Source organism: Anomalospiza imberbis, chromosome 6 (assembly GCF_031753505.1).
Source record: "Anomalospiza imberbis isolate Cuckoo-Finch-1a 21T00152 chromosome 6, ASM3175350v1, whole genome shotgun sequence".
NCBI lineage: Eukaryota > Metazoa > Chordata > Aves > Passeriformes > Viduidae > Anomalospiza > Anomalospiza imberbis.
This window is the reverse complement of record NC_089686.1, coordinates 61,120,770-61,145,210: the sequence shown is the minus strand read 5'-3', so window position 1 is coordinate 61,145,210 and position 24,441 is coordinate 61,120,770. Positions and strand designations below refer to the sequence as shown.

Sequence of the window (24,441 nt, the reverse complement as noted above, 5' to 3'; positions counted from 1 at the left end):
CAGCTCCTCACAGTTAACCTCTTTACATCTAAACAAATAGAGCTTCACTTCATTCCTGGCATAATTAGCTTTATGCTTTTGACAGACATAAAGAACCATGGTCTCCAGCAAATCTGCATCTAGCTGTGGTTCCTCCAGATTCCCTTGGGGTCAGAACTGTAGTGCCCTGACAGAAAATTGTAGGGCGAGCATAACAGAAAGCCTTTAAGGGTGTCAGGTGTTCCTACATAGACATCCTTCCAATCTGAGCAACCAAGACTCCCTAAATGAAGGAAAAGACTTTCTCAGGAGCCTTGTCACTTTAAATGTCCCTGGTAACACTGCTGATCTGAAGGTACACGTAAACCTAAGAGCCTGAAGCCAAAATCTTTACTGTGTGCTAATTACCATCATTATCAGACTCTGCTGTACAGAAAATACAGCTCGTGCTGCTTAGGAGTCCTCCCATTCTGTGGGGAAAGAGCAAACCTTAAATTCACGGGCAGTGCTCCAATGTAAGATAGGTCTCTGGAAAGGAATGGTGAAAGTCCTACAGTATCAGCTCTGGTCAATGCTCATTTTTATCCCTTGATTTGGCATTTAAAAAAATCAATACTCCTTAACAGTTATTGCCTAGATTTTGAATGCATCCAGGTTGAAAACACTTGCTAAGAACTGAGGGATCTTACACTCTTTGTTTCTGCCACCCTCGGAACAGAAATCCCGTATTCCAGTTATTGTCTGGAATTTGAGTTCAGTGTTGGCAAACTGGTCCCTGCATGTCTTTGAGGCATATGGAAATTGATGATGAAAGTGTCTAGTATAACTAAAGTATAATTTGATGGAAACTGGAGCAGTGAACTGTGAGAAACTGCTAAATCAGTGTCATCAAACTCTGCTTGAAAAATAATGAAACACAAACACCACCAGGACACGAGCAACGCAGTGCAAAGGCTGTGAAACCAGAGAGCGGGTACAACAATCAAGGAAACCCACAAGAAATTACGTTAATTGTTATTTTTGAAACAAATATACAGTACAACTTTCCTGTTCAAATCCACTTGACGGAGACAGTGACATCACGTCTCCTCCAAATTGCTCAAGCCCAAAACCTTGGCACGAGCTGTTCCAATAGAATATCATGTTCAGCCCTGGCACTCTCTCCTGTCTGCCCAGAACCATGTGCAGAATAAGAACAGCACCATGGCCAATGCAAATCCTAGTTACAGCTTGAGTCCCTGGGGGCAGCAGGAAAATACCAAAATAGAAAACATATTACAGTTTTAAAGCAATAATATTACTGAGGGGAATAAAACAAATGTGACCTCAGAAGTAAGATGACATTTATTGCCTAAAAGTTAACAATTTCTGAAGCTGTAAAAGTATAAATAAGACCTTACGATGGCAGTGAAAAGATCCTGATATTGCTTTATTCATACATTTTAAATGAAAACAAAACAAACTTACATAGAGATCTGAGAGCAGGAGGACAAAGAAAGACAATATTGTCATTTTTGTACATTAGATGTACGTTTTGTTTACTGATGTTTACCTACATCAGTAAACACACTCAAGTTACTGGAAAAAAATGAATTATTCTATTTAGTTCTACCCATGTTCTGAGATAGAAAAATGTCTATGTATGCCCAAGAAGGGGATATAAGCGTGCACATCCGTAGACTTGCCAGAAAATTTGCACAAAAAGATCACAGGGAGACAGAGACAGCTGGAAAAATCGGAGCAGGGGCTCTGATTTTCATGCCAGTGTTACACCTAATGCAAAGGGAATGCAGATGATGGACCGCAAGCTATATGTTATTCCTCCTGACACATCTCAGTGTGCTTGCAGAGCTGAGAAAGACTGGGAAGTAAAAAAAAAACCAACCAAAAAAAAAAAACAAACAACAAAACAACAACCAAACACAAAAATCCCCAAAAAACCACACAAATAAACAACAAAACAGAATTTATAGAAACGGTGTTATTATTAAATTTAAATATGTATCCCTCATACTTATGACAGACATCAACATTTTCATGTACAAAAGAAAACATCAAGATCAAGCAAGGGATACCAAGCAGGAGCTTCTAAAATGTGAAAATGTAACTAAATTGTACCTTCAATCCCACCATGACACACGGATGGCAGAAACCATGAAATGGAAGATGAGCAGACACAAACATCTCTTGAATGTCCTGTATCACGCTTTGAATGAGAAGTTTCTGCATATGGATTTATGTGGATTAATTATCAATAAGCCTAATTAGAAAGCTGATATCTAATATCTTCTAACATCTAGACGATATTATCTAGAAGATTCCTTTCTACAAGGGAATATACAGATAGGAGGCTTGGTAGGAAAATGCTAAGTGGAATCCAGAGGACTTTCTGGTAATACATTCAGGTTTCCAAACTAATCTAGATGTGGGTTCTGATATTTTTTCCCATGAGGTGACCTCAAAACCTTTGTGTTAAAAAGCAATTTTCTCTGCCAGTTAACCCAAACTATGCAGGTGAGGAGCCTCCTTTCAGTGTTTCTTTGCCCCCTCAGACCTACTGAACACAATTCCATCTTTTGTGACATTATTGCTGCAAACCAAAACTGTGATCATTCTCAAAAAACCCGCCTGCTCAGAGAAAACCGGTTCATAAAATCAGCTCTAAGTCTCAGTTAGAATTTAACCAGGGTGCCTCGGTGTGCCCGCAGGGAGGGCTCCTGTGGATTCCTGCTGTGCATTCAGACCTGCACACAGCACAGCCTCGGCTGGCAGAGGCTCTGTTGGTACCAACCTCCTTGTCACAGTGAGGTGCCCCACCTCGGGGAGGGAGAAGTGAAAAGGAAAACATCAAAAACACAAATACGGCCATGCAGAAGACAAAGGGAAAAGTAGGGGTTCAGTTCCAGCTTGCCACAAACCCACATCCAGTACAGGGCCAAGCCTACAAAACACTCCAGATTTTAAAACAAATCCAGCCACAAAACTTCTCCAGATCAGCTTGTGTCTCTACCCACCAGCAAGGTAAACTAATAATCTGACTGGGATTTTTTTTCCCATTTAGAACAAACTGCTAGCCTTAAGAAGGACAAATCTAGAATAAAATGTATACTTAAGCTTCTGTCCAAGCTTCAGACTGAGGGCTATACTTTATGCTGTTGGGTCAGGGAGCAGAAGATACAGGTGCACATTTGTCCCACTGAATCCTTGGCTTCACTTCTAGTTAAATTGATAAAATTGAAAAGAGCACGCATTCTGCCCTGCCTTGAGATCAAACTCCTATTTTTGAGATTAGACATTAGTTGTGGATCTAAACAACTTTTATTTAAGTATACATGATTTTCTAGCCAGCTGCTTCATATGCAAAAACCATGAAGCCATAGTTTTTTAGTCACTGTTGTTGGCTTCTTTCTACTCTTTCAGGTTTGGCCTGTCATAAAGCCCTCTGTAAGCTTAAGAAGAAAATTCCCCACATATGGGAGCTCTACAAAGGGAAAATGACTTCTCCGTATCTGGGGGTCCCTATCAAAATGAATGGTGGGAGCCACTGAACAGCAAGGGAAGAGATCAGTGCTGCCAGTCCCTGCTTTGATTCCTCCAGTCCAGAATCCACCTGCACACTCTCCTGCTACTTTGAAGCATTCCCTTATTTTCTGATGGATTTTCATTAGTGTGCTCTTTTCCACCTATTTGTTGGGTCTGAACGTTCAATACTGCCAAATTAACAAAGCAAAAAAATCAATGATTAAAGCCCACCAGCCACGTGATTGCCATAGTCTGCAAGCTGCTTAATTTCCATTTCTTCAAATACTCGGTTCTGCTTACATTGCTGCAAGAGTCCCTGTGCTGTAATTCTGTATTTATGTCAGAACATGTGTAGGTACCCACAGAAAAGTCCTGTGGCATTGCCTCTGGGTGAGCCCTGGTCTCCCAGAGACGAGGGTGACCCCAACTCTGCACCCACAGGGAGCTCCTCCAACGTCTGATCTCCATCCTTCAATTCCAGGTCTCAAAGCCTCTGACAGAAAACAACTTGAAAGTTTTGGGCTCTGGGCCCTTGAACATGCTGTAATCAAAAATTTATTTGTGTGAGTCACAGGAAAAGAAGCCAGGCTGTCAGGATTTTAGAAGCCTGGGTTTAAAAATGGAAACATCAGGAAAATATGCTCCTAAACTGTCCAAGAACTGATCCGATTGCCACTGTCTTAATATCCCTCTGGCCATACCAGTACTGATTTATTACCATTGTTTTGTACTTCCCTGAGAGGAATGACAGGATGAGAGTCATGGGATGGGATATTTTATCTGACTTATCAAAGGGCAATGTTTGTAAAGACAAACTGTAGCTACACAACCAGAGGAGCTGGAAGGGCTCAGAAGATGCTGCTGAGTAGGTAAACTCTCAATAGAGTGAAATTCCTCTTTAAACACGGGGCTGAAGCCCAGGCTTCTTGCAGAGCCCAAGGCTCCTTCCAGGCCCAGCGCAGCACACTTTGTCAGTTCTCCTCAGTGGGGCTGCAGCAGGGCTTTTGAAAAGATGGATTTGATTCCTGTCTAGTGCCTGAAAAGCATCCCTGCCAGCACCAGCACCATCCCCCTGCAAAGCAGAGCTCAGCATTAGATTGCTTCCTTCCCACCAAATCCCTCTCTTTTCAGAGGCAATTTGGGATTTGCAAGGAATGCAGGAAACATTTCCTTTCAGATTCTAAATAAATATTTAGAAGTCAAACTTGCTGCTCTGAACGAGGGATGAGTTCTTCTGTTAGTTTAAACAGAAGTGAGAGAAAGTTGCAGACTTACAAACCTGCACCTGTTGGACATTTTTCCTTTTTTAGGCTTGGATTTTGAGCCCAAAAAAGCCCCTTCAAAAGCAAACCCAAATGTAATGTACTTGGAATTCTCCCTAACGGTGACAAGAGCAAAGGTGTCACTGTGAAACAACACAGGATGTTGATAATGGTGTCATCCAAGCTGCACAAATCTGCACAGATTCTCTTTTAAAACAGTAGCTGGTGCTAAATCCAAAGCTCCTACTTGTGAGTTGGAGACAGACTCCACCAGCACTCAGTGATTTATCTCCCTGCTCCTCCAGAAGCCATGCAGCTTCAGGATTTTTTTTTTTAAGCTCGCACAGCAGTTTGAAAGTCTCATCCAAGAGATACCAAGGGAATCCCAGCCAGCAGCTCATCCCTACACAGCCTCCCCTAGCAAAGCCAGGATTTGCATTTCCTGCTCCAAGACAATTGTGCAGTAATGGACCCAGACACATTTTATTAACAAAAGTCTCCACGTCCAATAATCCACTTGCCCTTATTCTTAATTTTGTCTCTCACTGCGTTTATTTGGCACAGAAGGATGATACATGCTTTATTTTAAATAGCTACACTGAAAATGAATATTAGAAAATCCTGTATTGTATTTTACCTGCCAGAGGTCATCAGAAGCTATATTTCAAGAAAACTGAAGGCATTAGATGTAGTTTGCCCAGTAGATTAATACTGAGCTGTGAACTTTCATCCTCTGCAGCAAGATTTCCATCCAACTGACACAGAACTGACATGCAGTAACACTTACAACCAGGGGGATCCAATTTAGACAGAGTTCAAATGGTTTCAAGCTACTCATAGGTCACAGAGGTAAAGTATGCATAAGAGAGCTGGCTTTAATCAGAAGGTTTTCAGTAATGTCACACCAGAAGTGATAGGCCACGTTGAAAATGAGCTGAATGTTAGGCTGAAGAGTTAAATTTCCAAATATATTTAAATATTCCAAATATATTCTTTGAGGCACTTTCAAAAGCCCAAACATTTTGTGGGGATTTTTTTCAGAACAATACAAAAAGACATGGACCTTTTCATGACAGAACCTTTCCTATGTGGCATCATATCTGTGATGTCTATCTTCAGAGGCTTTTGGGGAAGAAATGTGATCCAAACCTAAAACAAAACAGCTTCATTGTGGGTGACAACTTGGAAATAATTCAAGAAAATACTCCCCATTTTCTCCATAATGGTGCATTAGAACACAGGAAAATTGAGAGGGACAGGCAGGATTATAGTGAGAGAGAGGATTTAGGAAAGTACAATTTTAAAGCAGTTATCAAATGCTGACCTACTTGTGGAACAGGCAGGTGGAAACTCTGTTAAACATTTCATACCAAAGAACAATGTGAAAATGAGGGAACTCATTGAAAGACATGTCATTGAAAGACCATGTGCTATTCTCTTGAGGCTTTTAAAGGTTACATTCCACCCAGAACCCCCTGAATCTGCCAAGTGCCTTCATTTCAGGTTTCCCTGACCAGTCTGACCGCATCCAAAGCAGCCCTGTGCCCTCCTTTCCAGGCAGACAGGCTGTGAGCTTTGTCTCCATGCCATCAGGTACTACAGGGAGCAAACTGGGAGACAGCTTGGTGATTGTGCACCACACCTTCTGCACAGCCACTCCTGCCTGCTCTGCACTCTTGCTGAAGGGCTGCATCTCAAACACAACAGCAGCCACTGCACAAAGCACCTCTTTATTCCACCCCACAGCCACCTAGAGCCTTGGACAGGCCTTAACAAACCCATTCTTGTGGGCATCTCTAAGGGAGCAAGCACTTCTGTGACCTAGAACTGCAGAAGGGACTGCCTCAGGAAAAGAAAAGGATCATCTCAAATCTGCCCCACCACCTGCAACTTGTTTTAAATCAAAAACGAATCCGCACGTGTATTAAACACAAACAAAGCCACAACACCCCAAATCAAGCATAAAGAGAAGGAATAACAAACCCCACCACCCCCTGCCCCCAAAAAACAGCCTACAGAGCAGATTACCCCATCTTAAAAAATAACACACCTCCAGCTGCTACTGAAGAGGGGTTAGAACCTGAACATCAGAGTTTCTTGCCCTTCTTGAGTGCCCTTTAAGGAGTCAGGCACAGAACAGCACTTTATTTCACTGCTGTAGAAATAAAAGTGGCAGAATAGGAACAGCCATGCCCCAACACGTTATCCACACCAAGCCCTGCTCACAGACTTCTCCTCACACTGCTTTTCTGACATTGTTTTCCCAGGCTCTACTCCCTCAAATGAATCACCCAGTTATGGCACGTTAGCTGAAAAGTCCTCATAAGAATAATGCTTTCCTCACTGCATTAAAAAAATTGCACTCTACCCATTAAACTGGATAGTGATGCTATAGGACGTGAGATATTTCACGTTTTACAAATGCTCAGCATCAAAATCTCTCTGTAAAAACTAATAATTACAGCAGTGAAGCCAGCTCCACTGTGTGTCTGGCACACCACCTTGGAGAAAAATCAGCAGAGGGTGTTTATTGTAGTGCTAAATGTGGTTTATCTGTGGCATTCATATGTCTAAAGCCTCCAAACCATTAAGCTATCCCACAAGACACCTATCCAAAAACATCCTTAACAGCCAACATTTCCACAAGAACAGAATGTGTGGATTTGAACATTCTGGTCAGCTGGCTCAAAGGGATCCAAAAGTTGACTGGGAGCTCTTGGGGAAAATAAAAGCTCCAGGGAAAAGAGCTACAAGGGTTAACTTGTGGGCTACCTCAAAACACATTCGTGCTCTTTTGCAATAAAACACCAAACTTAATGACCATCAGATACTGGTTGCATGATCTGAGATTTGGAAAACCTAGAGGCAATTCAATTGCTTTCTCTGATTAGGTCTGTACTTATTTGGCATTACCAGAGATATCTCAATCCCTAAATAATTAACCTACAACCAGCACGTACGAAATTGCCTCACTAAGCCCACTAGCCAGGACTGTTTGCCGTTAAATTAGCAGAATAAATAATTTACACCAAAAAAGCGCGCACAGGATAGCGCCAACAGACCTGGAGGAACTCGGTCATTACTTGCAAGAAAATTGGATGAATTCCCCAAGTACAAGCCATTCTGTGGAGTAAAAGGTGTATTAGTATAGTATTTATATGGTGTATATATACATGTATTTATGACAGATTTTATATTATAAACACAGTATATGCTATACTATACATTATGTATATATTTATAGATATTATATTTTCTATATAACATAAAATGCAAATATATAATATACATTTATAATATAGTATATATAAATATCTATATTTATAACATACTATAGCATATATAAGTACATAATCTATTATACATTTTTATATCATATATTAGAATATATAATATTATATATATTTTAGTATATTAAAGCACTATATATTATAGTATATTCAAATGTATTTTTATATGTTGTTATAGATATAATTATTATATATATTATAGCATATTTTATATATATATACATACACATATATACATACATATACATATATATGGTATTGACCTCGAAAATGACAGTTGTTTATCCTATCATTTGGAAAATCCACAAATCATTTTGTCCAGTGGCAAAAGTCACTGTTGCTCACTCCAAACGCTCACGAAAAGCGCTCTGTAAATTTGTAATTGGCAGGATCTTCATCATTTTTAAGATCACTACAAAATGAAGTGCTGATAAGAGTTATGCCTTGGAAAAACCCATCTCTGCACGGTTCTTCCTACAGACCTTGCTCCAGCACATAATGAATCAGTCAGCATCTCTTCACTAATGTCCCTGGGAGCTGGAGCAGGCCCTGCTGGCTAAGAGAAACAATCCTGACCCTCTGTTGAAACTGCAAAACCAGCTTAAAAACAGCCATTCCAAAGGCACATTCAGAATTCGCAGCTGAGAAACTGCCATTCAGAAATAGTTAAATAAAATTCACGGAGAAGGCTTTGGCACAGGGACTGGCGCTGAGGCCAGAACAAAGTTCCTGGCTGGTGTGGGCTCGTCTCCCGTGAGGTTCTGGAGAGCTGCAAGCTCCTCTACTCACAATGTCTGGGATGAACTCATATATATCTGCTCAAATTGGTGGAAGGAATGGCTTTCCCTGCCCAGTGGGACAGCAGGACGGCTCCCCCTGCCCACTGTGGCTTTTGCTCAGCTCCCCTCCCTGCATCACCCTGAGCTGAGGAACAGCCTCCAAGCCCTGGAGCAGGCTCCTCCAAGCCCTGGAGCAGGCTCCTCCAAGCCCTGGAGCAGGCTCCTCCAAGCCCTGGAGCAGGCTCCTCCAAGCCCTGGAGCAGGCTCCTCCAAGCCCTGAGGAACAGCCTCCAAGCCCTGGAGCAGGCTCCTCCAAGCCCTGGAGCAGGCTCCTCCAAGCCATGAGGAACGGCCTCCAAGCCCTGGAGCAGGTTCCGCCAAGCTCTGGAGCAGGCTCCTCCAAGCCCTGAGGAACAGGTGCCTCCAAGCCCTGGAGCCAGCTCCTCCAAGCCCCGAGGAACAGCCTCCTCCAAGCCCCGAGGAACAGCCTCCTCCAAGCCCCGAGGAACAGCCTCCTCCAAGCCCCGAGGAACAGCCTCCTCCAAGCCCCGAGGAACAGCCTCCTCCAAGCCCTGCCTGCCCTCCCAGCTGTGCTTTTCTCACAGCCCCCAGCCCCAAGCTCTCTCTGCAGGGCAGGGACAGAGCCACAGACACCTTCACCTCACCCAGAGCCCCTGGCTGGATCCAGCCCCTTGGCTGAGCTGGAATCAAATGCCAAGTCTCAGCCTGGTTTGTTGGGTTTTATTTTTTTGGTTATTTGATAGCAAGTATCCTGGGACATGTTTTTTTGACCTCGCTCTGTATTCATGCTGAAAACAAACAATCTCTTTATAAAACCCCAAACATTTCTCCTTAGATTATGAATCATGTAGTTGCATGACCTGTGTCCCAATGTTTCCTGCAATCTGTCTTATTTAATACTGAAAGAAATCACAGATATGAATGCCAGCTTGTCTGTTCTCCTAGAAAACAATACTGGGAATACCAATTGCACTCATCTTTATCCCAAAGCAACAACAAAAAAAATAAATCCAACAAAAACCAGGTTAGCCCTGTGGAGTAAAAGGTGTCTCAGTGTCATTGTTGCATGCAAGGATCAGATAAGCACTTGGTTTGTGCTGTCTCTGAAGACAGCTTTATCCAAATAAAGCAAAGTGCATTTTATCATTCTGTAATGGAAAGGACCTGTCACTCTTTGAATATCATCATATGGTTGGTGGCCAGCAGATAATGGACTGTTAAGTGTCAAGGTGACTGGCTTTGAATGTGCACAAAACTAAAAATTATAGACCTGTCATTCCACAGGCAGGCCACAATTAGCTGTCTGTGCAACTTGAAATTCCCATTTTGCCAGCTGAATATTCAATTGGGCGCAGTTTCTCCATGTGGATGTGTTTTTAGGCTCTTTGCACTTGGGATTTTATCTTTTCCATGAGGTCTTTCAAATTACTGTGTGGTGCATTTAGGCAGAGGAGGTTAGGAGTGAACTGCACAGTTATCTCCTCCCCAAACACACACTAATGCATCCACTAATATTACACAATCAACACTTTTTACATTCATTTCCTCTCACTATGCTCTACCCTATATTGTTTCTGTCAGAGATGTGGTGTTAAGGAACACGAGCTACACAAAATTCACAGCTTCAGACTTCCTAGCTGTTTTTTTTTCTATTAGCAACATAATATTATTTTTCTACATTTTGCTATCAGCCCACCGTGATATGAGCTCATAATGCAACCTGACTTGGAAATAAAATGTTTTCAATGGCCAGCTTCAGAAAGGAAAATTATTTTCTTTTGGGAGAAATTTTTTTATATCACTTTTCTCTATCACTAACAAACCTTTAAGGTGGTTTTGGCAACAATAATTACAGTGATATATCCAGAATGACTCTTACTTTCTGCTAGGAAAGTAAAGAATATAATCAGAAGTGCGGAGAATCCCAAGACATACATTAATGTATGTGCTGTAGCCCTTTTTGTCCTGGGCAAGTTGCAAGCATTTGATGTCTAACAGGCCATTCTGCACTTGAGAAAGAAATTGCTTAACATTGTGCCCGAAGATGAAAATAAATAAGGCTAAACTCTAGGTTTATAAACAATGTAACATCGGGACAATTGCTGCTTCAATGCCTTTTTGATATAATATGAACTCCTTTCTAAAGAAATGTTATTGCAAATGTTTCGGTTTTGGGTGGTTTTTTTTTTTTTTCTATTTTAGCTCAGCCAAAACCACTTGGAATAACAGAAATACATCTGGGATCATCAGTGGACATTGCATCCAGCTGCAATACAAGGCCTTCCATTTTTATAGTGCTTCATATATTGATGAATATAATGCATGCTGGCCTGGGAGGTGCAGGAGCACTTGGATTCTCTGAAGAGGGCTGCTGAGCACCCCAGTCTATGGCTGAGCCTGTAATTAAATGCCATGTGGGCTGAAGGGATGACTGCCTCCAGTGACAAGGGCTCGAGGAAGCCCTGGGCTTCCCTCAGACCCACGCTCATTTCCTTTCTCCCAGCACCATTCACTCTTCCCTCATTTGCCCCATTTAAGTGCCCCCCATCCCTTTTTGATGGTGACTTTTAACAGCAGTTATTTGAACAGTGTAATTTACAGCAAGTCATGGAAATAGCTGTATGCACAAAGCTGAAGACGTGGAAAATTACAGCAAGAGAGCAGGAATGAGAGGCTGGGGGGAGCAAAGGGGAAAGTTCTTAAATTCACACTGCAGAACTACACTGTTAGCCTGAATTTGCTCTCTGCTTTTTCTCCTCTCTCCCTCTAGAAATAGAGGGTTAGGCCATTAGAGAATTCAATTGGTTCCAGATGGACCCTTAACCCAGTTCTTCTAATAAAAACATTTTCCTGTTAAACAACCTGCGTCACGTGGAATAGATGAAATTCATTTTTAGTGTACCGCCACTGAAGCCTGGAAAGACAAACCTACAGTATGAGGATCTTTATCTCAAATATAAAAGGGTAATGCAACAATGATTTATCTCACAACTAGGCAGTGGTAATTAAAAAGTAATACTAGAAAAGACATATAACACAAGTTTCTAAGAAAATTTATAAAAAATTATAGCTGTCTTCTCTAAAGGCAGTGGTTCTTTTTCAACTTTTCTATTATATTCTTTGGAAAAATCAAAATATAACAGTATGACTTCTAAGTCATATTTTTTGTGAGCTACTACCATTGTTAAAAAAATTGTTTCATTTTACTTCTGTTTTTTAGTCACAGAGCCAGCCTTCCTTGTATGGAAATCACTGACAAAAATCTTCCAGTTGTCTCTTTAGACCATGGCCTTTTTACACATTAGAGCAAGACTTCCACCATTCTAGGCTAACATTTAGGGTGCCTGAAGAATAAAAAAGGGCTGAGATTTTGCTTTGGCAGCAGGTTGCTGAAGCAGCTCCCATCCTCCTTCCTCGGGCTCCACGTGCCAGGCAGTGTTTTGGCTGGCACGGTCGCTTGTGTTGCCATGCAGTCAGCATGTATTTTATCTTTTACCAGCTGGATCTATTCCTTGATCAAGTTCACTGTACTGCTGTGCAAACAGTTGTGGCAGCAAATGCAAGAGCTGGAGACAACCTGCCAGGAGGGGGGAGATGCCTGAACTGCCTAAGCTGTGGCTGCTAGTGAATAAATGTTCCCAGTGCCACAGCCTGTGCAGGCTGGCTGCCTACCCCAGCTCCTCAGAGAGCTTCTATTTGGTTCCAGTTGCTTTCAAATATATTTGAAATAATATATTTGAATAATACATTTATTCACACATCACCTTTGCAAGAAGTACTGCAATTCCCAATTTACAGCTGTGGAACTGGACTGCAACGACGATTTCCAAAGTATCTTTCAGACAGATTTAAATTGTGAGCGCCTACAATGCTTTCAGAATGAGCTTTTAATTGACCTAGATGCTTTTGAAAATTATTTCCTTAAAAAGCAAGAAACACATGGTTTCCAGGCCAGCACCCTAACCAGCAAGCTGTCCTGGCACCCTTGCTTTGTGTGTTTCCTTCCATTTTCCCACCAGAGATGACTGTGATATAATTTATTACGATCATGAAACTGATTATGCATTCTGAAGTCAGCAGATTTACCTTAAAATAACACAGTGCCTCAGTGAAAACCATTACATGCTCACAGTGGAATCTGTCTGGGCAAATGAAAAAAAATAAAAAAAATGCAACTTTCCTCGGATTCCATCCACCCTCCCCCAACACCCACACACACTCTCACTCTGTTTTATCCTGTTACTATTTTTGTTCCATTCTGGAAATTAAAAATTTTCCAGAGTTGGTGTTAGTGGATATTCCCCTCATGTTTCTGTGGGGACCTGTGCTCAGACCATTGTCTGCTTGGTCCTTTCAGAGCTTTGCTTTGGGAAAAGGGAAGAGCTTTGGCACTGCAGCTGGGAGCATTTCTGCCATCTCAGGCTATGCAAGCGGCCTGCAGGCTTTGCTAGATGCTAGCAGAGGTTTGGAAGAAAATTTTTAAAATTCACATTTCTCTTTCTAATGTCTCTTCACACCTCAGAGGCTGCTCTGTTGCCAGACCATCCACAGAAGGCTGAAACCACTCTCAGTTAAACTGGCCTTTGGTTAGACCAGTCCCACATACATGCTGCCGTGTAAAAACACTTATTTACTTATTCATATTTACTTTAAACAGTGCTTTCCTATGGAAGGTCATTAGTCTTGAGATAAGGAAAGCCTCACATCTCCGTGATTCCTGTTGAGAGCATATGGAAACACCTGGGAACATCAGTTATGTGGAAACTTAGGAAAAGGTAAAACAGGGTAAAAGGCAAAATGAAGACAAGGCATTTGCACAAAGGGGTGGATTTTTGAACGCAGAGCTGTACAAGCTCCCCACCACCTCTGGGCTTTTTTTTCTTCAACTAACACTGCTCCTGCAGCTCTGTTAGCGATCCCTTTCCCTGTTTTTCCTTTTCAGGCTGGGAGGGGCAACAGTGCGATGCGAGGCAGAGCGATGCTGCTCCTCTCAGCGCAGCCTTGGGGAGCAGCACCCCGCTGCTGTGCAGGTGATGTGCGTGGGATGCAGCTCCTCCGGCCCTGCCTGTTACCCACAGCCCGACCAGAGCTGGGGAAGTCACCACGACACCAGATCACCCTGCCTTCCATTTCACGGCGTGCCATGTACGAGTTCTAAACGGAGAAAGCAAGAGATCCAGCACTGCGTTAGGCCGGACCTATCCCCGGAGCAGGGACCAGCCCTTACCTGGGGCTAACCCAAGGCCCGCCTAACTCTGCACCAAGGCAAAGGACCGCGGCTGCTCCGCACACCTGATGGGCCAGCTTAAACTCTCGAAGCACTCCCGCTGCCAAGACATTCAGCTGCCGAATGAGATACAGGCAAAACATCTTGCTCAGTTTCTGAGAACGAGAAAATACTTGCTGAAAACTACCACACTGAAGTGCCGCAGATTCCGCCTCCAAAGCCTTAGCTCCACAAAAGCCCACTGCTGGGTTTTCTTTCCTGAAGAAGAGGGCACATTGGGGCTCTACATCAAATCGAATCAATGCGGACACTGCACGCGTCAAGCTAATATTCCAAGGAGGGCGGGCGCCATGCAGAGCAAGCGGCCGGGCTGCCCAGCGACCTCCCCGACCCGCGTGGGCTCCAGCGCGGCCAACGCGCCCGGCTCCTTCCACAGGGGCGGCTCGGGAGGGCTCCGCCGTGCCACCCCGGCAGGGACAGCAGGGGACACGGGGCTGGCTGCCCGGGGCTCTGCTCTGCGGGGACAGCCCCTGCTCTGCGGGGACAACCGCGGAGCGGTGACAACCCCTGCTCTGCGGGGACAGCCGCGGAGCGGTGACAACCCCTGCTCTGCGGGGACAGCCCCGGCTCGGTGACAACCCCTGCTCTGCGGGGACAGCCCCTGCTCTGCGGGGACAGCCCCGGCGCGGTGACAGCCCCTGCTCTGCGGGGACAGCCCCTGCTCTGCGGGGACAGCCCCTGCTCTGCGGGGACAACCGCGGAGCGGTGACAACCCCTGCTCTGCGGGGACAGCCCCTGCTCTGCGGGGACAACCGCGGCGCGGTGACAACCCCTGCTCTGCGGGGACAACCGCGGAGCGGTGACAACCCCTGCTCTGCGGGGACAGCCCCGGCGCGGTGACAACCCCTGCTCTGCGGGGACAACCGCGGAGCGGTGACAGCCCCTGCTCTGCGGGGACAGCCCCGGCGCGGTGACAGCCCCTGCTCTGCGGGGACAGTCCCGGCTCGGTGACAACCCCTGCTCTGCGGGGACAACCGCGGAGCGGTGACAACCCCTGCTCTGCGGGGACAGCCCCTGCTCTGCGGGGACAGCCCCGGCGCGGTGACAGCCCCTGCTCTGCGGGGACAGCCCCGGCGCGGTGACAACCGCGGCCCCGCGGTGGCAGCCCCGGCTCGGTGACAACCCCGGCTCGGCGGTGGCAGCCCCGGCCCCGTTTCGGCGACAGCCCCGCTGGCCGCCCTGGAGCGGGGACAACGCCGGCTCGGCCGTGACACCCCCGGCTTTTTTCGGTGGCAGCCACGCTGGCCGCCCCGGCTCGGGGACAGCCCCGTTGCGGTGACAGCCCCAGCCCCGGTGGCAGCCCCGTTGCAGTGGCCGCCCCGCTGGCCGCGGTGGCCGCCCCGTTGCGGTGGCCGCCCCGTTGCGGTGGCGGCCCCGGCCCCGTTGCGGTGACAGCCCCGTTGCGGTGACAGCCCCAGCCCCGTTGCGGTGGCCGCCCCGTTGCGGTGACGGCCCCGGCCCCGGTGCGGTGACAGCCCCGGCCCCGTTGCGGTGACAGCCCCAGCCCCGGTGCGGTGGCCGCCCCGTTGCGGTGGCCGCCCCGGCCCCGTTGCGGTGGCCGCCCCGGCCCGGTGACCGCCCCAGCCCCGTTGCGGTGGCCGCCCCGGCCCCGTTGCGGTGGCCGCCCCGTTGCGGTGACGGCCCCGGCCCCGTTGCGGTGGCCGCCCCGTTGCGGTGGCCGCCCCGGCCCCGTTGCGGTGGCCGCCCCGGCCCCGGTGTGGTGGCCGCCCCTCGCCGCGGGCTCGCCAAGGTCACCGCGGCGGCCGCGCGCGGGATTGGCTCCGGCGCCACGGCGTGTTATTACTGTCTGGTTTGATCGGAGCGGGGGGTGGTCTCCAATCAAACACAGAAAAGGTCCTGGAGAAGGTAATTAAATCCTGTCAGAGGCAATTATCGGTTCCAGGGCCATGACTCTGGCACTGAATGCAGATGATCTGAAGCTCTATTCTTGTAGAAATTCAAGAGGGCTTCTGGCACGGATCAGTCAGACATAAAGGAAACAGCAGGCTTTTTGCAAACAATGCCGTGCTGTATTTTGAAGCCTTCTGCACATCTTTTTTTTCCTCCTCGTTCTCAGAGTTTGGTTACCACTGATCAAAAATATTTCCTTCTCCCCACATTCTCATTAATTTAATAGCTAAGATTTACTTACGTATTATGCGCGTAATGACAAGCTGCATAAGAGAAGTCTCGTTCTGAAACACTGCCCACTTAAAATGTCTTTCATCAAGACAAAACCGCTTTAGACAATAGAAGCATATAAAATTATTGATGTTTTACTGGAAAAACCAAAAGCAGCAGAATTGGATTAGGTATCCAGAAGGGCAATGGCTCATCTCTAAATCCTGTGGATGCCAAAAGGGAATAAATAAATGACTACTTCCTACCCCAGGATAATGATGCCAGCACAAGTGTATCAGAAGTGGCCTGGTGCTGAAAAAGACACGCATTTCACTAGTACAAACAATACACTGTTTACATTTAGTTCCACAATGCCCAAAGTATTATTTACTGTATTTTCTTTTCATTTTACTCTGATGTGACAAACCCATCTGGCAAATAAAACCCCCGGTTTTTTACCAGAGATTAAAAAAAAAAAAAAAATTAAAAAAAAAAAAAAGGAGAAAAGAAAATCCCACAGTTCTTCTTTACCAAAAGCATGTTCCTGATTTTACACAAGGCCTTTTTTCACTCAAGTCTGCGTCAAGTTATTATTTCAGAGCCAGATTACAAGCTCAGCTGTGACACAGTAAATCAGGGTTGACACCATTAAAGTGCATGGAGCTACTTTAGCTCTTAGGGAGAGCAGAGGCAGGGCCCCACAGCCCGGGCTGAATCCCTGCCACCGCCAGGCACAGGGAAGGCAAAAAGAGCTGGGCTGTGTGACAGGCTGTCTTGGGGTGACAGGATTTCTCCCAAATTTGCCCTAAACCAGGACACAGGGCTGGTGGGGAACCACCCTCAAACCGCACCTGTAGGTTCCTGAGCAGGCTCCACTCACTGGCAACACATTCCGCTCCTAATTACTTACAACCATCTCACATTATTATTCATTTGATCAAAAGCCACGTGTTTACTAAGCCCTTCCTTTCGGAGTTCTTCCTTTCCGAGCTCTGATTTGCAGAACTGACTTTGTAAACTGCTGTTTAAACACAAATACTGCTGGTGCTGAGACGCTTCCCCCACTGCTGGTGTGGGTTCTGTGTTGCTCCTGCAAGGGCCCTGGGGTTTTTGTCGGGTCGGTTCCCTGGGTGTCCCCGCCGAGGCCATGCTCCTGCATGGCATCAGTTCATTTCATGTGAATGCACACCTGGAGAGAGGGGATTAGAGCTGCCCTTTCACATTTCCTCACGCAGACAAGGCACAGGGCTGGGTGAAAGCAATGAACTGGAGCTTTTCTTTAACATTTCAGTCACCTCATCGTGCAGGAAAAGAGCGTGTGTGTGTGGTGGGTCCTCTGCTAAGGAGGCAGCGGGTTATTTCCTCTTATGAGCAAGCACAGCAGAGGGAGAGACTTTCCTCCCTCAGACCATGCTTGGGGGCAGATCCTTCTCTCAGCCTGACCCACAGCTCACTCAAGGTCTGTTCCTGCATCACCGTGGAGCCTCATGAGGGTCTCCCTTTGGCCAGCAAGCCCACGTTAAGAAAAACTCAACAAAGAAAATTGCACAGAGAAGCATCAAGGGAGAGACACTCCCATAAGTCTAACAGAGCTAAAGCTAGAATTCCATGAGTCTTTATAGATCCATTTGGGGTGCCTTCAGTTGCAGGGAGGAGGGCAATTACAACTGTAGCAGCAAAGGAGCATCTAAGTCCTTGTAATTCACTCATTCTTGAATTTCAGAGCAAGATTACCGACAGAAGCATTTCGGCTGGCGATAACCACCACAGCAGCTTCTGGAATTCCAGGCATTTGTCAGGGGTTGAGCGAAGCATGAACTTGGTTTACACAACTGTCAGCTGTCACAGAATGCCTCCTGGAGTCACTCCCAGCTTCCAGCAGGCTCTAAGTGGTGACACATTGCCTGTCACCAGCGAGGCACGCCATGCCCACACCGTGATCACTTGGCACTGGCACATTGTCCCTGTGAACCCTCCTGGAAAACGGAAACTTTGCTTCCGACTAACGTCTGTGAAGGAAGATAATGCTGATCCTGATTTTGAGCAACGATTTTTGAGCATAAAATGGCAAAAAAAAAAAAAAAAAAAAAAAAAAAAAAAAAAAAAAAAAAAAAAAAGATGACCAAATAAAGTTTTGGCTTTACAGTGCCATCTCTGTGGTAACACAGACCCTCATCTGCCCCACTTCAGATCCTCAGCCTTGTCAGCAAAACACGTGTGCACACTCCTGAACCACTTTATACGCACGTGCATGCTCCTGAACCATTTTATAAAGGCTTTGGAGAATTAGAAAGAAACTTTAAAAAATTACTGGTGTCTTACACAGAGCTGGACAAGATTATTGAGAGAACAAGTCGAGTTACAGGAGCTCATTTTCACTGTCATTATCACACTCTGGAATTCTCTACAAAGGCACATCAAACCCAAAAGATTGAGCTAGTTCCCTGTTCTGCAGCTGTCAAAGCTGACATCAGGATTCCATACATTCCCTCTGAAGTTGATACCATTCTGATTAATTTCTTGTGAAGCTGATATTATCCTGATTATGCAAATGCTTGGCTATATTAAAAGATAAGCACAATACCTTAAATTTGTACCTGTATTTTAAAACATGCTCATTCATCATTTAACTCTTTTCATACACAAATCTGTGTGTAAGAGACAGAGGATATATTTCTGTTTATGGGCCAGTAATTGGGAGAAATATCATTAAATGCTGTCACACCAAAATATTTCATTATTGATTCAAAGATACAGCATGGGACAAGTTCTTATTAGTACAAAAGCAAATCTTAATCATCTAAGTAAACTGGATATTTTGTTTATAATGGAAAAAGTGTTTTATTTCATTGGTGCTCTAAAATATTTTCAAATCTACTCTTACACTTAATAGGAAATTTGAGCAAGAACGATAATAAAAAGCAGAAAGAGTGAATATCAACTTAATTACAAATAAATACCTCTTAAGCTGTCTTTTTCTTTTTGCAGTATTTGTTTATGTGTCATTAATATTAATACTCTTTAAAACATAAAACCAGAAAGGTCAATAAAATAGTTGATTGCACCAACCATAAAGGGATAGATTCTTTTAGACAATCCACAGTCATCACATTACGTACGTAAATTTCAAGGAGCCAATATCCAATTTTCTGTGGTTTCTTTCTTCCCACATATGTCACACTTCAAATCCGTTTTGACATCTAAACAATGTTTCCTTTATTTCATTATAATTCCCTTATCTAGAGTCAAAGCTTCATGACAATTCCGCACAAAGAAACATGAAAAGACTTTCTGGTAGATAGGTTCCTCATTTTAAAGATTTCTCACAGATACACACTGACAAACAACCCAGCTGCATGGGGTTTCACAGGCAATCCCTCCTACCCCACTCACAAATCCCATTGGAGATCCAATTCTCATGATAAATATTCAGCCTCCTAAAACATACCCCAAAACCACCCCAGGTTATTCCTCATACCTCATTTCTGCATGGCTTTTTTTCCCCTTGAGGCCGAAGCACGTGTGTTAATTCCCTACCACCAGCATACACACTTTTAATTTACTAAAAGCAATAAAAAAATTAGGTGTCATTTTTGTAAGATGTATTCACTTCTGCTTTTTTGCAGCTTATGTATAAATGTAATCTCATTCATAATCATATAAAAGCATATTAAAACACATTTCAGGACGGGGATGCAGCCACTGCTTGCTTATGCCCAGCAGCAGAGTGAATTAATGCTTGCCCAGTGACTGCAGAAAACTGAAGGCTGCCCAGAAGAAAGCTGCAAAAAAGAATCAGGAACACATCCTGAGACCAGTTTTATGCCAGAGCTGGCTCGGGAGCATGGCTCAGGAGCAGCCACAGACCTGCCCAGCTGTGGCTCCCAAAAGGGATGCCCCACCCTGCATGGACTGCTGAAGTTCGAGCCCTTTAGTCCTTGCCCTCCCAGCCCCACATCCTGTCCTGCAGTGCCAGAGGTGTCAGGAGATTTGTATGATGCAAGCCCATCACCTGAGGAGGATGAGGGAGTTCAGACCTGCTCCTCAGTGCTCTGTGAGGAAGGCTGCAACTGGCCAGACACTCTGACCGACACCAGCACAGCGAGGGGCAGAAGGCAGATGAAACAGCAGCAGACCAGCAAAGTCACAGCCAGTAAAGAGGAGCTCAACAAAACAGTCATAGGATCTTTAAAAGTCTCAGCTGGTGTGTCCCCTGGCTTTCTGACACAGTCGGAAATGACACTGTTGTGCTCCCCTCAGTGCCATGCCATTGTGTCCAAAATGCAGTCTGAGACAGGTGGAGAGACCATTTAATGAATCCCAAACACAGGGTGGGAAGGAGCCTCCTAAACCAAAATTAATTGCCTCCTATCACAAGCCTCATCATCACGCAATCTAGCTTATAAATTAATCATATTTCATTTTAATAGTACCTTGGCATCTTTCTCCCATTTCTATCATCAAACAGCATTTCTGGCATCTCCCTTCTCCAAGGATAGAGATCTCCTCTGAGATTTCCAGCCCAAATACCTGCATCTAAGACCAGGTGATACACAACTCCTGCTTGTGCCGATATTTTCCCTTCTCTTAAGCTGGGAAGGGGTTTTGTTTGGCCTGGTGTTCACTTCAGCTGGTAAAGAGCTCGCTTGCTGTCCTACAGCTTGGCTTTGCTGGGCTGAGCTCAGCGAGCTCTTGGAGTCTGCCCTCAGCCCATCAGTGGTCCTTGCAGCCTCTTCCCATGCCTCTTTCACTTGCAATCATACTGCTGCGGCAGGGGCAAGGGCAGCACTGCCACATACATGACCTTGACAGTCTGCTGGGCCTTTTGGAAATCATTTTGCAGGGGCACCAAACTCCTGCTTTTCTTCAGCAGGGGCTCCCCCCCGTCCTGGGATTCTTCTTTTTGTGGTCATTACCAACTGATCAGCCCAGATCGTGCAAAAGAAATCCTTATGACTAGTTTTAAAAGCATCATGCTCTGTGGCATTAAATGGCTTCCCATTTCCAACATCCTCAATCATCAAGTTTGTTCTTTATGAAGTCAATCTCTTAATAACAGTGACTTCATCAATTAATTATGCTGTACCTGCTTTTTTTTTTTTCCAGGGTTATTATAACAGTGATTCAAAGGTGGCCTTTAAAGAAATTTCCAATCAAAACTTTCTACTTTTAGAAGATTATAGGATTCCCCAGCTACTTTACATGATTTCTCTTATTTACCTCTATTCCTTCCTTTACTGAAGCTAGGTATAAATTTAAAAAAAAAATCCTTTACATGAATAATCTGCATCTCATCAGAGAGATGTGGCATAATTTACCTTTGGTAAATTCATTGTGTGCTATCCAATTTTAAATCAGTCTCCAGAAGTTTTTGCCTATTCTAAATATCTTCTTTAGGTCATGATTACTATTAAATCTTAAAAAAACCAACAGTTACCTAGGTAAATCCTCACCTCCGTGCATTACACTCCTTACACAAAACTTTTATTTTTTGGCACCATATACAGTTTTACTGGTCTTTAAAAATAAAAGGGAACTACAGGAACCATAGTTTCACATGCCCTTTTTATAAAGACTTACTCAGGTTTTTCCTTTCCCTTCTTTCTTCCTGCCAACTTTTTATATCACGCTTTCCAAGTTTTCATTTCATTTTGGCTTTACTGAGATTATATTTTCATACTTTCTATTCTCATTAAGAACTGTGTTGCTTCCTTGACAACCCCACCACCATCACCCAGCTCCAACTGGTTTGGCCAAAACTGGATTATCCTTGGTCTCTATCTCATTTACATTAAATACAAGTCCCACTTTCGCTCAGCAACTCCTTTTCTTTAAAAATATAGAAAAGGAACTATTTATCATTGATTGACACTGATTTTTTTTTTCTCAAGTCTAAGACATCTTGACTTTGGCACTTGTCACATCACACTTAGCAGACAATTCTCCTACCCACAACAGACCTCTTCCTCTGTTCATTGGCTTCTTTCCTAAATTATAGTGGGTTTTTATCCTTCATAATCCTTCAGATCATTGCCCAGATTAACACCACAAAACTGGGCCTCAAAACCTCCCTTACAAGTTTTTACCCTCTGGCTCAAGATGCAAATTTCAAACATTTTTTAGACCAAAAATAGAGAGGTTTCTGAGTTTTACAGTCCAAGTGACTCCAATGAAAAGCTCTTTACTTTGATGTCTTTAAATCATTTCTTCAAAACCAGTCTGAGATATATTTCCCTTTAATTTGAAATTAATCAAAGGATGAACCAAGCAAGAGTTTCCTCTGTGAGCAGCTCCTTATTATGTACTCACTGCTCACCAGACCACAGGACTGCCTTTTCTTCCTTCTGTAGCAACTTGCTAAAGAAAACCAGCACTCTCACACGGAATTAAACCTGGGTCCTACCACCAATTTCTCCATTTTTCACCCATTTTTCTGTGGAACATTAAATCTCTGCAGCAGCACACAATTCCCCACAGTGCTGATACTCTTCTGTGGGAAATAGTAAAGGTAAGAAGATTTCAAGAAAGCTGGGAAAGCAGGCCTTAGAAACAGAAAGAACAGAGAACTAGCTGCAAAGTCTGAAAGCAGAAAAAGTTACAGTGGTACAGCAAGCAAGGACATGAAACCACAGCTGGAGTTTTAGGCTTGGCTAAGACAGACCTTAAGGCTGCAGGAAAATATGCCTAGCAAGACAGGAGAAGGTTTAAGGCTAAATAATGGGGAATTGTGTATAAAAATAATATAATAATGGTAATGGTACTGGTAGCAATAATATAATAATGGTAATGGTACTGGTAGCAATAATATAATAATGGTACTGGTAACAATAATATAACAATGGCAATGGTACTGGTAACAATAATATAATAATGGTAATGGTACTGGTAACAATAATATAGCAATGGTAATGGTAAAAATAATATAACAATGGTACTGATAACAATAATATAACAATAGTATTGGTACTGGTAACAATAATATATCAATGGCAATGGTACTGGTAACAGTAATATAGCAATGGCAATGGTACTGATAACAATAATCTAGCAATGGCAATGGTATAATAATGGTATATTGTATTGTAAATAGAGGGCAGACAACCCAGCATTGTGTGCAGCAGGTGCACTGTGCTTTTAGTGACAGGCTAGAACAGTTGTCTGTGAGCTTTGGCAACGTGCTATTGGCTAGGAAGTTTGTAAAATGCTCTGTACCAAAGAAATCTTTGGCTGCCGCTGGCTGTGAGTGAGCTTTGCCATCTCTCTGTTGTCTCAACCCTGTGATGAGGCTGATGCTGCAGTAAAGCTCAAGGTTTGTACCCCAGCAGTCCCGTCCCGTTTGTGACAAAAATCCTCCAATCACACTCTCCCAACATTGCTGAACCAACAGTGAGGCATTTTAGTTCCAAACCCCTTGTTTTAGCCACTCTGTCGTTTTGTGTCACCTCACAGGCCGATGAGCGCAGAAAAGTGCCCTCTCGCCTCAATTTCAACATTTCCTACAGCTCACACCCTTCTGGAGCCGAGTTCCAGAGCCCACTGCTGCCTGCCCTCCTTGCTGCCCGCCAGACTTGCAGTGCCTGGTGCCCAGTCCATGCCAGGTGTGTCCAGCCATCTCACTGCTGAGCCCATAAACCCTTCTGAAGTTCCTCGTGGCATCTGCCAGCTCTCTAATTGAATTAGACATTTTTCTCAATTACCTTGCCACACACCTGATTGTTGTTGCCACCACCCCTATGCTCTCCTGATTAATGCTCCTAACAAGTGCCACAAGGCTACACTGAGCTAGGGGAACTGTCATAAATTCTTCTGAAGTTTCATTTTCCTTTAATGATAGATTAGTACACTTCTCATCTCCTTAGTTTCCATTTAAGGGCAATATTATTTCACACAGTCATCAATAGTTCTTGATATGTATATTAACACACTCAGGTAAGCTGCCATAGCTGTCATAGAGATTTTCCTCATATAATTTCCCTTTTATTAAAAGAACTTCTGTAATTGTCACTCTGCTGCTTGAAAAGGCAGCAGATGCTGTGGCTGATAATGATTAGCTCAGAGTCTGAGCAGTGACATAAATGCAGCCAATCCCCACTCACAGCAATGGGATCAAGATCTAATTCCTGCCAGAGCTGCAGTGAAGCACTGGGATCCACTGCCACGTTTGGTGTTTGGAATCAAAC

General features: G+C 44.4%; 1 protein-coding gene across 2 annotated transcripts in view; it reads right to left on the bottom strand.

The window, feature by feature from the left end:
• MPPED2 (metallophosphoesterase domain containing 2) overlaps positions 1–24,441 on the bottom strand; it is a 193,738-nt gene that overhangs the window by 119,359 nt on the left and 49,938 nt on the right. Inside the window, exon 1 of one of the 2 annotated variants that reach the window (XM_068194817.1) lies at positions 13,718–13,733. The exons of the other annotated variant lie outside the window; for it this stretch is intronic. The gene's annotated coding sequence lies outside the window, so the exon portion shown is untranslated. Of the gene's footprint in view, positions 1–13,717; positions 13,734–24,441 lie in introns of those variants that run through there. 2 annotated transcript variants of the gene reach the window in all.